The sequence below is a fragment of the Mercenaria mercenaria genome, chromosome 8 (genome assembly GCF_021730395.1).
Source record: "Mercenaria mercenaria strain notata chromosome 8, MADL_Memer_1, whole genome shotgun sequence".
Taxonomy (NCBI): Eukaryota; Metazoa; Mollusca; class Bivalvia; order Venerida; family Veneridae; genus Mercenaria; species Mercenaria mercenaria.
The window spans coordinates 10,250,979-10,266,022 of record NC_069368.1 but is presented as its reverse complement, the minus strand read 5'-3'; the positions used below and the strand labels follow the sequence as shown (position 1 = coordinate 10,266,022).

The following is a 15,044-nucleotide window of genomic DNA, read 5'->3' as shown; positions in this document are numbered from 1 at the left end:
TATTACAAAATACATATAAACATGTTCGGATTCAGATATCCGCTAGGTATCATTCTCATCAAGATCATCAATTAATAACTAATCATAACAAAACTTCTTTATGTTTATTAAACGTAACAAAACATATTTATGTCTTATAATCATAACAAAACATTTTATGTTTTTTAATCATAATCAAACATTTTTATATTTTATATAACAGAGCTAATTCGTAGGAATTGTATCAGAAACATCCAAATAATCCCGATATATATCAAATTTATATATCAAATTTAAAAGAGTTTTTAAGTTAAATGTAGTTTAAGATCTGCAAACTAACTAAAGGAGTTGATTACAAATAAATTTTGTTTATTAGTACGTGTTTGATTTGCACAGGAAGTGATAAATGAGAGTGCAATTTTATGGTTTAATAAACTAATAAAATCTGAAAAGAAGAAAGTCATCAAATGCTGAAACGTAACACACCAGAAAGGCAATGTATCTTTAGACACATTTAGACAAAACATGCCGATACTGTGAAAATGACCAGTGGTCGAAACTTATTGATATGATATTGGTTCAGTGTATCCTGATAAATAAATTAAGGAAGTTAACTTTACATAATGGAGAAATCAATTTTCTTCTTGCCTTCTTACCAGTAACTACAACGTATTTTCACTCTCTTCTTTTGATTTCTCCAATATTCCTTTTGCCTTTTTACCAGTAGCTACAACGTATTTTCACTCTCTTCTTTTTATTTCTCCAATATTCCTTTTGCCTTTTTACCAGTAACTATAACGTATTTTCACTCTCTTCTTTTGAATTCTCCAATATTCCTCTTGTCTTTTTACCAGTAACTACAACGTATTTTCACTCTCTTCTTTTTATTTCTCCAATATTCCTTTTGCCTTTTTACCAGTACCTACAACGTATTTTCACTCTCTTCTTTTTATTTCTCCAATATTCCTTTTGCCTTTTTATCAGCAACTACAACGTATTTTCACTCTTTTCATTTTATTTCTCCAATAAACTACAACGTATTTTCACTCTCTTCTTTTTATTTCTCCAATATTCCTCTTGTCTTTTTACCAGTAACTACAACGTATTTTCACTCTCTTCTTTTTATTTCTCCAATATTCCTTTTGCCTTTTTACCAGTAGTTACAACGTGTTTTCACTCTCTTCTTTTTATTTCTCCAATATTCTTTTGTCCTTTCACCAGTAATTACAACGTATTTTCACTCTCTTCTTTTTATTTCTCCAATATTCCTTTTGTCTTTTTACCAGTAACTGCAACGTATTTTACATCTCTTCTTTTTATTTCTCCGATATTCCTTTTGTCTTTTTACCAGTAGTTACAACGTATTTTCACTCTCTTCTTTTGATTTCTCCAATATTCTTTTGTCCTATCACCAGTAACTTCAACGTATTTTCACTCTCTTCTTTTTATTTCTGAGCAATGCTCAGGTGAGTTTTTCTGATCACTCGATGTCCGGCGTCTGTCTGTCTGTCGACTGTCTGTCGCCTGTCTGTCCGTCAACATTTAGCCTGTGTATGCGAAAGAGGCTGTAGTTTTTCAACTGATCTTCAGGAAATTTGGCCAGAATGATAACCTTGATGAAATCTAGGCCAAGTTCGAAAATGGGTCATCTGGGGTCAAAAACTAGGTCACTAGGTCAAATCAAAGAAAAATCTTGTGTATGCGATAGAGGCTCTATTTTTGAATTAATCTTCATGAATTTTGGTCAGAATGATTACCCTGATGAAGTCTAGCCCGAATTCTAAAATGGATCATCTGGAGTCAAAAACTAGGTCACTAGGTCAAATCAAAGAAAAACTTTGTGTATGCAATAGAGGCTGTATTTTTCAACTTATCTTCATGAATTTTGGTCAGAATGATAACCTTGATGAGATCTAGGCCGAGTTCGAAAATGGGTCATCTGGGGTTAAAAAACTAGGTCACTAGGTCAAATTAAAGAAAAACCTTGTGTATGCGATAGAGGCTGTATTTTTCAATTAATTTTCATGAATTTTGGTCAGAATGATTGCCTTGATGAAATCTAGGTCAGCTTCGAATATGGGTTATCTAGGGTCAAAAAGTAGGTCATTAGGTCAAATCAAAGTAAAACCTTGTGTATGCGATAGAGGCTTTATTTTTTAATTGATATTCATGAAATTCAGTCAGAATAATTGCCTTGATAAAATCTTGGCTAAGTTTGAATATGCGTCATCTTGGGTCAAAAATTAGGTCACTAGGTCAAATCAAAGAAAAACCTTGTGTATGCAATAGAGGCTGCAATTGATCTTTATGAAATTTAGTCAGAATGATTTCATTGATGAAATCTAGGTCAAGTTTGAATTTGGGTCATCTGGGGTCAAAAAGTAGGTCATTAGGTCAAATAAAAGAAATACTTGTGTTTGCTCCAATTTTAATGATACTTGGTCAGAATATTTTTTTCCATGCAATCACTAGGTCTATGTTTACACTGTTATGGTGTATTATGGTGTGTTTCTCAGGTGAGCGACCCAGGGCCATCTTGGCCCTCTTGTTTTCAGTATCATGTACAATGTATACATGCTATGCAAAACTTGATATTAATCAAGAGGTGGAAAAAATCCGTCGAGTAGTTTCAAGTTGCAGAGATGTAAGAAACTGTTCCTAATATTCTTTGATCCATCTAGTTCGTATCAGTGTGATTATGGAAAGTTACTTTACATAACTATATCATTCTAAAAGTCTCCGAGCAGATCGTATAATATGTTTAATAATGACGATTTTATGATAAAAATGTATTTTCCCATTTTGTAAAAGTTTGCATGGAAATATTTTTAATGAAAATCTTCTGTTTAATAACACCCTCTTTCACGTTTGGCGTCAGTTATAAAAAATAATATTTGAAATTTACAATGTAATAGATCCCAACAAAGTCATCTTTCACGACAAAGTCCAAACAAATCAAGATATTATAAAACTTAAAAAGTACAATATTACCACTCTTTGCCTTGTTCTCGGTGCTTCCGAGGGATCTACTTTCCAGATTTTATTCATAATGACATATAATACAAATGGTATACTTTAACATTTATAATAGAGAAGTCAGAAAAAAGTGAGGATCAGCTGGTTGATTCTGAACAAGAACGAACCCTAAGTATGCATTATTACAACAGTACTATTTGGAACAAAGTGAAATGTAACAAGAATGTCAAACTGCAGTGGCGCAAAAACATGGTCTATTTTAAGAGTGGTATCTGTCTTACATTGTGAAAATAAAATTCAGGTTGCAATTACATTTAGGAAATTAAAGTTCTCTATGAAAATCCATTTAAATTATTTCGGTTATTTTATTTATGCAACTATAATCTGATCAAATTTAATTATGCTTGATGTTTAAATAATCCAAGTATAAAAACGAGAAAATAATACCCATTAAACATCCTTATTGTGGTTTTAGAAAGCCAGCTTTAAACGTTTGTGTTTTTTAAACCATTGTGACATGGTTTTATTGCATAAGATAAATTGTCAAAGATCCTCGGTAAATGAAACCAAAATGAAATCATACAGGCCTCTCGTGATTTCTTTTAAGTGAAATTATCAAAATGAGACAAATTTCAATAGTATATTTTGAACATAATGATTATAGCTTATCACATTAAATATAGAAAAATCGTTAAGAGCTTCAAATATTGGATTCAGCTAGGTAACATTGGTTCACTTTTCTGCAATGATAAAAGGAAACAAATAAAACGTGTGTAGATTTAAAAATATTTCTTTCAAAGCTTGCTGTGATGGAAATTTATTTGCATGTTTGTTATATTTATTTTGAACTCATTTGTAGAATAGCATTGATTTGAACGAAAATATAAGGGTTCTTTTATCAATTTATAATAAAGCAAACATACAAATCTCTAAAAGCATAGAACCCAACTAAAGCAACACAGTAGTAAATTCAATTTGATTTAGTCTTTTGTTGTTCCTTCGCAAGGAAAGGAATACTTATGGTTGCATTTTCACACTTGACTGAGCAGGTAATGGGTATTGTCAAAGGCATCTGATTTATAGTAGGGCGCCGACATCTTGGGCTCAAGAATATTTATTACAAATAGTATCTATGCCAATGAGTCCATGAGTCTTGTGAAATGCAAGTCATTAACAACAGGCCAACAAGGAACAATAATTCGCATAGAACATTAATTATTTGATAAGGTAGAATAGAGATTAATATAATGATAGAGTATGATCTGAAAATAGACTCACGCCAAAAAATCACGTAATGAAATTGTCGCTTTTCGCGTAATATGTTTAGCTACAATTTGCGAATGCTTGAGTTCAGGCTTGCAGGTGCTGCCTTTTATCTATTGTTTACCAGTCTTTATCTTCTTTTTGCAATCCGTAAATGCATATGTGTATTTATATATACAGGTGCACGCGTGTGTCAATCGCATAGAATTCAGAAGGATATTAATATTGCGGTAAAATGCAAATAAAGTATTCAAAATATTTTAACCACTGTCATATTAAACACCTGCTACATAATTCTTAAAAACAGACAGAATATTGAATACTTATGCGCTAGAAGAAACCTTTTGCTAAGTTAAATCTTATTAGAGCGAAAAGAACAATACCTTTTGAGCCGGAATTATAAAGTGTAATTAATAAAGAACACTTAACCAAATCACTTAAAACATGAACCATTATTTTCATCAGATAGAATTGATTTTGCCCGCCCTCTTAGCTCAGTAGGTAGAGCGTCGGTCTACGGATCGCGGGGTCGTGAGTTCGATCCTCAGGCGGGGCGTATGTTCTCCGTGACTATTTGATAAACGACATTGTGTCTGAAATCATTAGTCCTCCACCTCTGATTCATGTGGGGAAGTTGGCAGTTACTTGCGGAGAACAGGTTTGTACTGGTACAGAATCCAGGAACACTGGTTAGGTTAACTGCCCGCCGTAACATGACTGAAATACTGTTGAAAACGGCGTTAAACCCAAAACAAACAAAACAAAAGAACTGATTTTAGAAACCACTTGATACTTTGTTATGGGATTCCGATGTTATAGCTAGACAACATAGCTCGTTCAAATGATTGCAAGACATCGTGTTGACAAAACTATAAGCTGCACAAAGGCTGATGTATCCAGTTAGTGACTGTTTTATTTTATTTTATACCATTATGAAGACATACGTGTTACGATTTACATGTATTGCCTGACTCGTGAATCTTCTTTTAGGTCTTATCATCTTAGAGCAGTTTTAGTTACATGTTATTAGCCAGTGTGCAGATTAGTCGTAATTGCACCTTCAGTATATTTTCAAACTGAAATCAATAAGTTTACGGACACGTTTTAAGATAAAAAAAATGAAGATTTTTCTGGAAGCTAAGAACTAAAGCAAGCTAAATAATAGCAATCTCGGTTTGATATTGTCCGTTCAAACTTTTAAAGCATTTCCTTAGAAATTAGAATTTGTCTCACCCTAAACTGTCTCAAAATCAATAAGAAATTTTATAGCTGACTCATGTTAAACACATTTTCATCTCAACTTTCAATCTTCCATGGTTGGAAATATTCTTCCCTCTCAGGCATCCAATAGTGCCGTTACAATGATAACATCTTCTAATTTGTCATGAACTTGAATGTCTTACATGTACAGTGATTTTACATATGCCCTTAAACGTTTCTTCCGCACTTTGAACTTAAATTAAATGTTTAAGGAAATTAAAACGCTATATCACATAGTTAAAACGGACATACGCGAGTATAAGTGGGAAAGTTTATTGGCAATTAGGATGGATTGTGGTTACAATGTTGAGATAATATTGGACTTGAAATTTAAGACAACTGTTTTTAATCATTTTAGCGTCCTTATCAAAATCCTTTTTCAAAGTTTGTAGAAAATATTCTCTCACAGATTCCTGAGATCGAGGAAATCAGAAATAACATTGGCTTCATGTACACCCCACGTGCTCATTTTCATTTGATGCCTACAGTAGCATCTTTTCAATATCGTTATTAAATATATAAGTCTGTATCTTGCTTATAAATAAAGCACTTTTGTTCTTCAGATATTGTTATTATCATACAAGACTTATAAAGAGTATAAAAAAGGAAACTGAGTTGTCAAAGGAAAAGAGGAATATTTGTTACTGATATATACAGTCCTAGGTTTCCCAAGAATCATGTTTAATGTACAAGACTTTTCCATTTCAATTCTGACTATTTGATATGAAAATAATCTTCTGTAACTATATGGCCAAAGCAATAAAATGAATAATAGTACAGTTTGATCGCCTAAACAACTTATTATAGACAGAGAGCGTAAAAATATTTTCTTTAAAATATAGGTTTCTGGCAAAATGTTTCAATTGATCTTAATACTTTTAGCACATAATACCTAAAGTATTTCGTTTTATCGATTGCTAATTTTCCAGAAACCCATACTTTACACAAAATTCCCCAAAAGGATATATATTATGTCAGATGAGCAGTAAAGTAATAAACAATTCGACAGAAATATTGCAAGTTTCTAAATGACTCAAGGAATATTTGATATTTTATTACAGAAGTTTTATTTAGAGGCTTTATTTATGTTAGAATGTTTTAATATACCAAAGACACACTTTTATTTAGTATACAATTTATTCCGTGATAACAACAGGTTTCCACCCAAATGATACAATAAAGTTTGGCTACTAAATCATACAATGTCAATGTTTCATCTTTGTTTGCAGATAGTCAAAACTAAATAAAGAAATTTTTGCTTTGTTCTTAGAATAATAAAAGGTCAATTGCTTCATGAATGAAAATACTGATACATATTTTGTCATTCAACTCACAGGAAATACGTTATTTGTAACCGGAAGGAGTACTCCACCTTATATATGAGCACACTCCTTTGGACCAAATCTGCCACTAAATGTAAAACAATACAAGAAAAGGTCAATAGGACATTATCAAGAAAATGACAATAGACTCAGTGTGGTTGTGCTTACTGATACATTGAATGTTCTCAATTGGATTGAGCTTTGAGATAGATTGACTGTTTTCCATGAGATCAAAGACCATTAGATTCAACAACGCTGTTTTCGATACCATTATTGCATGTTTGTATCTTTTCCAGTTAAGCGTGTTGAAAATTAGTTTTGACCCAGCAGTATTTATCAGTTTAGATAATAAAATAATTACCTATTCCGCATAATATTTATAATAAGATATATGATCTGAAAATGTTCGTTCGATGGCTATCAAAATACATGAACTAATTACATAAAGTTTGATTTCCAGGCAATCTAACTAATGGATATTAGCAGTTTTTGTTGAAAATAAAGCATTTACATGTAGAACTCCCTGCATATTTTGAAAAGTCTGAAAGCTAATCGTTTATATTATTGAATCAGCAGTGATTTTATTTGTTTTCAATGTCATTATTCTTCTTTGCAATGGTTGCTATTTTCTCTTAGTACTTTACATGTTGTGTCAGTTGATGACTAATTCCGGCCATTTACAATGAATGTTACCGACAGACTGTAACGCGGTAATGTTCTGTGGTGATTTTATGATCATTTCGCTAATGAACTTAAGAGATAAACGCCAGTCTGGTCAATATATCCAACGATTTAATGGTGAACGTATCAGGAAGACTAGTTTTGATTTCTGAGCATTTGAAGCTATTTGATATATGCAATGATGTATTCTGAAAATATCTTGATTATTGACTCGATTTCGACACTAAAGTAAAGCGTAATCACTGTAAAGAGATTTATTAAAGTATTTTGACATTTGACATTATATATTTTATAGTCTCTTAACTGTACATCAATATATAACAAAAGTCATAAAATATTACATACAACTTTGATGAGAAAATTAAACTATAATATTCCTCTATAGGAATTTATAGCATAACTTACTGTTTTTTTTTTTTTGTAAAAAAAGAACAATGCCATAATTAGTCTTATTGACTGAATGTGTAAAAGCCAAACCTATTGTCTAATTGGCAGAGATTTATTTAGGGCATGTGACGACTTTTCCAGCTTTTGTTGGTGAAGGAAGACCACTGGCAGTTTTTGCAAACATGGGCTGAGATCTAGGTAGAATCTCTGACCTTCAATAATCGAGTTGCACTGCTTTCTCACATGAAGAAAGCTACACCCTGAGCGAGGTTTCGAACAGACACCAGTTAGGGGGAAGTGATCCAATGGCAGCCACTTCAACATTTCGGCATAAAGAAGAAATATTGTCAAGTTATATTGTATTTCTGTAATAGTAGACAACGTTTGCATTGGAGTAAAATTAATTGAACAAACCAATGAAACTTTTTTATGTCTATACAAACACGATGCTAAATTTCTTACAATTGCCCCACTAGTGCGCCACAAACAGGTGTAAACTATGTAAAATGAAGATTCAAAACCGACAGGCAAAGGATACCAATATGCCACACACGATTGCCACTATAGTTGCTTTTATACAATTATCGACTTTTTCATAGGTTGATATCAGGATTTATCAACCCCAAAAAAGTTATATTCACCGAGCCGAAGGCTTGACGTTTTCTTATATTCGTATCCAAGATTGCGGGTGACTGTTATAAATTCGCTTACTGTTGTTGCAATGTTCGGAAATCCCATTGTTTTCAGATAAAAGACAAGGCCGTTATTAAGAAAAAGTAAAAGCGATCTTGTTGAAGCAAAGAGTGTATAAGAAAAAAACAGAGACACTGCAAAACGCTTCCACAGAGGCAATGCTACAGTAGAAGATACATGTGACGGAGTGCTTGCATATACTTGATAAACATTTGAGAAATAATATTATTAGGCTGAAATGTCTTGAAATAAATTAAATTTTGTGACGACAAAACTAAGTAAATGTCATTGTACAAATTGAATGCGTTCGTATTTAGTACAAAAAGTAAATATTGTTTCAAAATTTAGCAAAAAACCGCTTCTTTAGTTTTGATTTAACTAATTCAAGAATTTACAGGGACAGTCTGACAGGGTATGTACATATAATGAATATTTTAGATTTCCTTCTAGCCCTTTTCTGTTTCAACGATAACATTGGAAAAATGTAAGACAGATTTCGACACCCTTTTATACTCTACTTAGCAATAAACGTGGTCTTAGGAAATGTATTTACACTACATCAACGGAAAGGAATCAGTGAAAATTAGGTATAAAGCAAATAAGATTAGCCCAATTAATTAATGTAAGGAAGCAGATCGACTCGGCGTAGTTCATCTAAAGCTGAACAAAAAAATCGCAAGGTATAATTGCTGGAGCGACTCTAGTCAGTAATTAGTGAAACGGGTTCGAATTTGTAAGTTGCCAAGCTCTCTTCATCCATTCGTAAATGCATGGCATAGTGATTATTAAGAAGAGTAATACATATCATGTTTTATTTAAAACTTTTGCAGAGTTTATACGCCTGCAACATCAATTATATTGGAACAACATCTCATCAACGAATTGATATTTCAGTATTTATATTTTAGTGCGCAATATGGTGATTTCAATTACAGCGAAATTAACTTTCATTGAATTAATCTTCATGACTTTCAGTTTAATCAACCTTGATTTTGGAGAGCAAACAGAATTCAATAAATAAAGTATTCAAGTGATAATGTCAAAGAAAAATTCAACTGCATAATGTTATGTTACTTCATGTCAAGTGGGTATTTAAAATTAAGTAGATAAGAATTTATCTCTATAGAGCTGGTATTAATTTAGACCAACTGAGCCATTTTTACTTTTACATTAAACTCTGTATATCTGTTTTGAAATACAGAATTTATTATAAAGAAGAAATGTCTAAATCTAGGCAAGTACTCTGGCTAAATACATACGTTTCGCTCCGATCAAGTTAGGTTTTCAAACTTTGAACTTCATCGCTTAGCCTTACATTTTGAGGAAAAATAAAACACCACCACATCATAGAAAGAAAGGGTTGTTTCACATGAAAATTGAACAGCATATAAAACATGTATATAACTCTACAAGAAAAATGTGTCGGTATACTGATAGATACATTGAATTCCGGAACAGGACTGCATAAAGGGGCGGGATTTTTGGACAGTTCAACCTCTTAAAAACTCACCATTTCAAAGAAATGTCATATCTTCGATTTGATACATTTGCAATAATGGCCCAGTGCTATAATTTCACATAACTAAGTGGAACGTAGTTTTCAGCAACGGTTTATTTCTATTTTTTTTTACAGTTAGAAGTCATTTTTAAAGGGAGACAACATTTCAGAATATTTTAAGTATCCATCGAACGGGACAGTAATGGTCCGGTAGATTTTTGAAATGATGTTGTTCTTTTTTTATCAAATATTTCTGTGTTTCGACGATACTCCTAAACCTTAAAATATGAGCTAGAACTATGAAATAGAACAACATAAGTAAAGGATTATAACTGGTATGAAGCCATGATAAGTGCCATTTATGTTTATTACTTAGATGAAACACGTTTCAGAAAATTTAGACGTCTTTGAAATATGTAGTACTAGTATTATATTTAGCAATTTTTCAATAGGATTTCAGAGTTGACTAACCAGTGTTCTTTGATTCTTTACCAGTACTAACGTATTCTCAGCAAGTAGTTACCCACCTTTTCACTTGGACAAATCAGTTTTCATACAGTTCTTGTATCCAATTTTCAATTGTTCTGCGGTCTGTATTAATGCCATAACTGAAACAGAAATCTGATTGATTTTAAAATGATGTTTCGCCGATAGATAAAATATATACTGATAATTTAATCATCTTGCAAAATGATTATTATGTTTTATCAATATATATTATACCTTTTTTCGCATCAATGTTTGATCTAGACTCCTTAAAGGCAATTATGTGTGGAACATGTTTGTTAGCACATGTACTAATTCCAACAATCCTTTTTGACAGTGATTTGTTTCTAAAGAAATTTAAATCCCAAAGAGCTTGACCTCTGTGATCAACTTTAAATAACGATTGTGTATAGTTTTTATCAAAGCTATCTAAATGATGCAATAATATGATTAGATCACTTATTTGAATTTATTACACTTAATGAGACATGACAAAGGGATTTTGTACTCTGGATGGTTCAACTTATCAGAAAGAGTATAGGATAAATACAGCCCACAAAGAAATCACTAAAGCAGTTAGCAGTTGATTTTGCGATAATTATTCTGTGCTCTCTGCCCTTCACAATCTGGCACATAAAATAGAACGGACATATTGGTGTTATGGCTGAACAACTACTTGTATTATAATTACATTATGTACAATACTGAAACCTCATACTAAACTATGAACAACCGACAACATGTTAGCGTAAAATCTGCCTCTTTACTTTTTTTGTATTATATTGATGATTACAAATTAAGTTAATAGATTGTTTTGTACAATATGGCAATATATTTGCACATACTGACCTTCTCATTTGAAATATATCCAGTATTGTACATGAAAATATTTATAATCCGCGTTTTTCGGCATTATCTTTGTAAATATAGGCATATCGGCTTTGTCAGTTTAGAACGACTCCAAATACATACTGAGTTGCAGTCAGCAATCTCAATTAAAATCTAAATATGCATGCTTATTTGGTAGAAAAACTGAGATCAGATCATCGTAAAACAATATTATATCATAAATTCAAAGGATTCAATGCCATGTGAGTCGCTTACCAAGCAAATAGTCAAGAGTCTATATCCCTCCTGGTGTATCAACAATTAGTCCGCGTTGAATAACAGATATTTTGTTAATCTGTTTCTCTTTGATTTGTGATAGTACTATTTCTGTTTCGTCGCGAAATACAATTATTGAACAAGACATGTTTTTGTGATAATTTTATCTTTAAGTTATAGATAAATTACATCTTTGGAGGAATGTACAGTGAATTACAATCTTTGTGGCCAGTAATTCTCCAGTTTCGTCGATCATTCGAGTTAACTGACTTGTGGTGTCGGTTTTAACTTGGACGTTCACTTTGAAGTTTACTTTCTTTCCCTCAAAACCATTCTATTGACTTTTACAATTTCATCGCAAAGTGCTAAAGGTCACGCATTATGTGAGGGAGATGTTAGTATTGAAAGTATTGGTGTACTTCGCATAATTCTTCATTCATCAAAAAACGATCAGAAAAAGGCGAAGGAGTAGTTATTCATTTACAACAGGCACATTGTTCTACTTGACCCCTGGATTCAATAGAGCGATATATGGTTGTTCGACCATCTAGTGCTTCAAACTATTTATTTGTTTATGTAAACGGTCTACCCGTCATACGCTGTCAGTTTAGTGTGTTCTAAAGAAATCTCTGACTGCCATTCGATATAAACCACATTCATTCAGAGTAGGTGCTGCAACAGCAGCATGACTGCTGACGATATTACAAGAATGGGGCGTTGCGCCCCGGATTCAAATGCATTTAAATCTTACATTAGAATCCTCTCACGTCAGCAGTTGTCACTCAGATCTTAAGCCTATAGGCAGTTTCATTTGTACCTGCCATCTGTTTGCCCTTTTTTGTTGACAAATGTTTTCAGCTTTTCAGTGCGTCCTACCCATATTTGGATAGTTGGATGTTCATTTAATATAAAGTCGGTATTTCTTTATGACAAGGAATCAGCTGAGGGTTCTCAACTTGTAATGCAGCGTCATAATGCGACCATACTGTGTCTGAGTCAGGGTGGTATGAAATGGTGGCGAGTTAAACCATTAATCCTACACTTGTTTCCTTTTGAAGACAATCAAGGTATCATTGTTATTCACTGTGTAATTAACTTATTTTTCATTAGAGAGAGCTAGAAAACGCGTTAATAATTTCGCTGCTCATTTGTTTTTATAATACATTGGTGGTTACTTTCGTTACCCAGAAATCGTCGAATCCGTGACGGGTCTCTTCAACAGGGATGGGGTGCACTTGTCATAATTTGGAAATATTTTGTTTTTATTCACTCTGCAACACAAGCTTCAGTCCTTCCTAGCAGTAAATTATTAAGGCATAGCTTCTCAGGCAGGGATTGCTTCGTTATACTAGTGGCGGTTGTCAAGAATTTTCCACGTTGTTCCAATTTCTCGACATGTGGCGGTTAGGTCAGCCTCCACCAGTATATCTTAATGTTGTGTAATAAGAAGTTTGTTTGTTTCAAGTATACTGTATTAGACCTCTGTTCACAGGGCCTCCACATCTGCATTTTAAACATATACTTTATATCATATGTATTTGTATATTGACATTCATGTGAAGCTGTGACCAATTTCTGCCAACCATTAATTTAAACGAAATTAGATATTAATTGCTTGCTTTAGTAAAATTGTTAATAGTAAAAGTAATGTATTCATATAACTGTCTTGGGTTGTTCTTTTTAGTATTATTATTTCTGTGCTAAGCTATCTTCATTACTGTGTTTTTAATGATTACCATTCAAAACCTGTTATTGAAGGAGCTCTTATCCTGTTGTAAGGGTCCGTTTTGGCTTATATCTTGTTGGTATATTAATATACTTGTTGCGATTTAATCTCCTTTTGGGTCCTTTCAGTTCTGCACATGGAAGAAGAAGGTCGTTTGCAAACAGATGCCAGGGTTGATTTTGCTTCTAATCGAAGGAATCCTCGATTGTTTATACTTGCTGGTGTTTAATATCCCACCCTCCACTCCCCTTATTTTGCTTGTGTTCTCCTTTTTCTTTATAATTTCAGGTACATCTTATGTGTTCCAGTTCAGCCTACACCTTCCTTGCCTTCAGTCATTACAGCTTCACATAGAATATTGGCAGTTTTCACATGTTGATGTATGAACATGACAGTGTTTGTTTTCCAGAACTGTGAAATGTATATGTGTCATATATAAACGATCAACGTAGTTACTGATTCTGTATGTCTGATTTTGTATACCTGATCTCCGTTGAATTCTGATCCCAGGTTCGGCGGTTAGGTCAGCCTCCACCAGTATATCTTAACGTTGTGTAATAAGAAGTTTGTTTGTTTCAAGTATACTGTATTAGGCCTCTGTTCACAGGGCCTCCACATCTGCATTTTAAACATATACTTTATATCATATGTATTTGTATATTGACATTTATGTGAAGCTGTGACCAATTTCTGCCAACCATTAATTTAAACGAAATTAGATATTAATTGCTTGCTTTAGTAAAATTGTTAATAGTAAAAGTAATGTATTCATATAACTGTCTTGGGTTGTTCTTTTTAGTATTATTATTTCTGTGCCAAGCTATCTTCAGTAATAAACATATATATTATGGCATACATTGATGATACAGGGGCACTATATGCCAAAATAAGTCATGTACGCCCATCTGCAGTCGTACGTCATATAAAAATGCCGTTCTCTTTTAAAGTTGTTGAATATATATTTCTTTCATTTACATATATTTTTTTATTCTCTTTTGTTACTAGTACATTTCGAACGTTAACTTTCAGTAACAGAATTACATATGACTTTGTTATAACAGACATATAAAGTATTGCATTCAGTAGCGTTTACTAGTTTCAACCTCCCCTATGTAAAATATTATATGTCCTATGTGAATCACCACATATTCATGCGTTTTTGCCGTTATCAAAAAAGCATCCTGGACATAAATAAGACCATTAATGTGGGAAATTACAACAAATAGAATTATCAACTTGTTTACAAGTGACGCGGGGATCTCTGCTTAAAGCACATTATCAAATTTCAGAGCGCAAAATTAAAAAAAAAAAGTCAGCGGTATATTGGAAGTGAATTTCCTGACAACTGTTCTTGCTCAAAGAAGCGTTCATGTCACAGTTTGTAGAAAATCTCTCACGATTGCGAAGCATTCCGCAGACGACAGAATATTCCCGCGGGAAATCAGACGCCAAATTAGCGTCACGTGCTCCCCGCGCGATGAATCGCGTTCTGGTGATCTTTACACCAAATTTGAATGAGATGTATGTAAGCCTTTCAATTACAAATGATTCAAGTAATTGATTCATTTCCACAAGTATATCAAACCAAAAATAGAACTGTCAAAGGAAAGGAAAAATAATTCCTTTCTGACAAATAAAGAATCATAAACATCTTTTACACTATAACAAG

General features: G+C 32.8%; 1 long non-coding RNA gene across 1 annotated transcript in view; it reads left to right on the top strand.

The window, feature by feature from the left end:
* The window catches only part of LOC128558945 (uncharacterized), a 35,076-nt gene extending 20,925 nt beyond the window's left edge, over positions 1–14,151 (top strand). Inside the window, exon 2 of the long non-coding RNA XR_008371974.1 lies at positions 13,664–14,151. This is a non-coding gene — a long non-coding RNA (uncharacterized LOC128558945). The remainder of the gene's footprint in view (positions 1–13,663) is intronic.
* Positions 14,152–15,044: the final 893 nt, after the last annotated feature.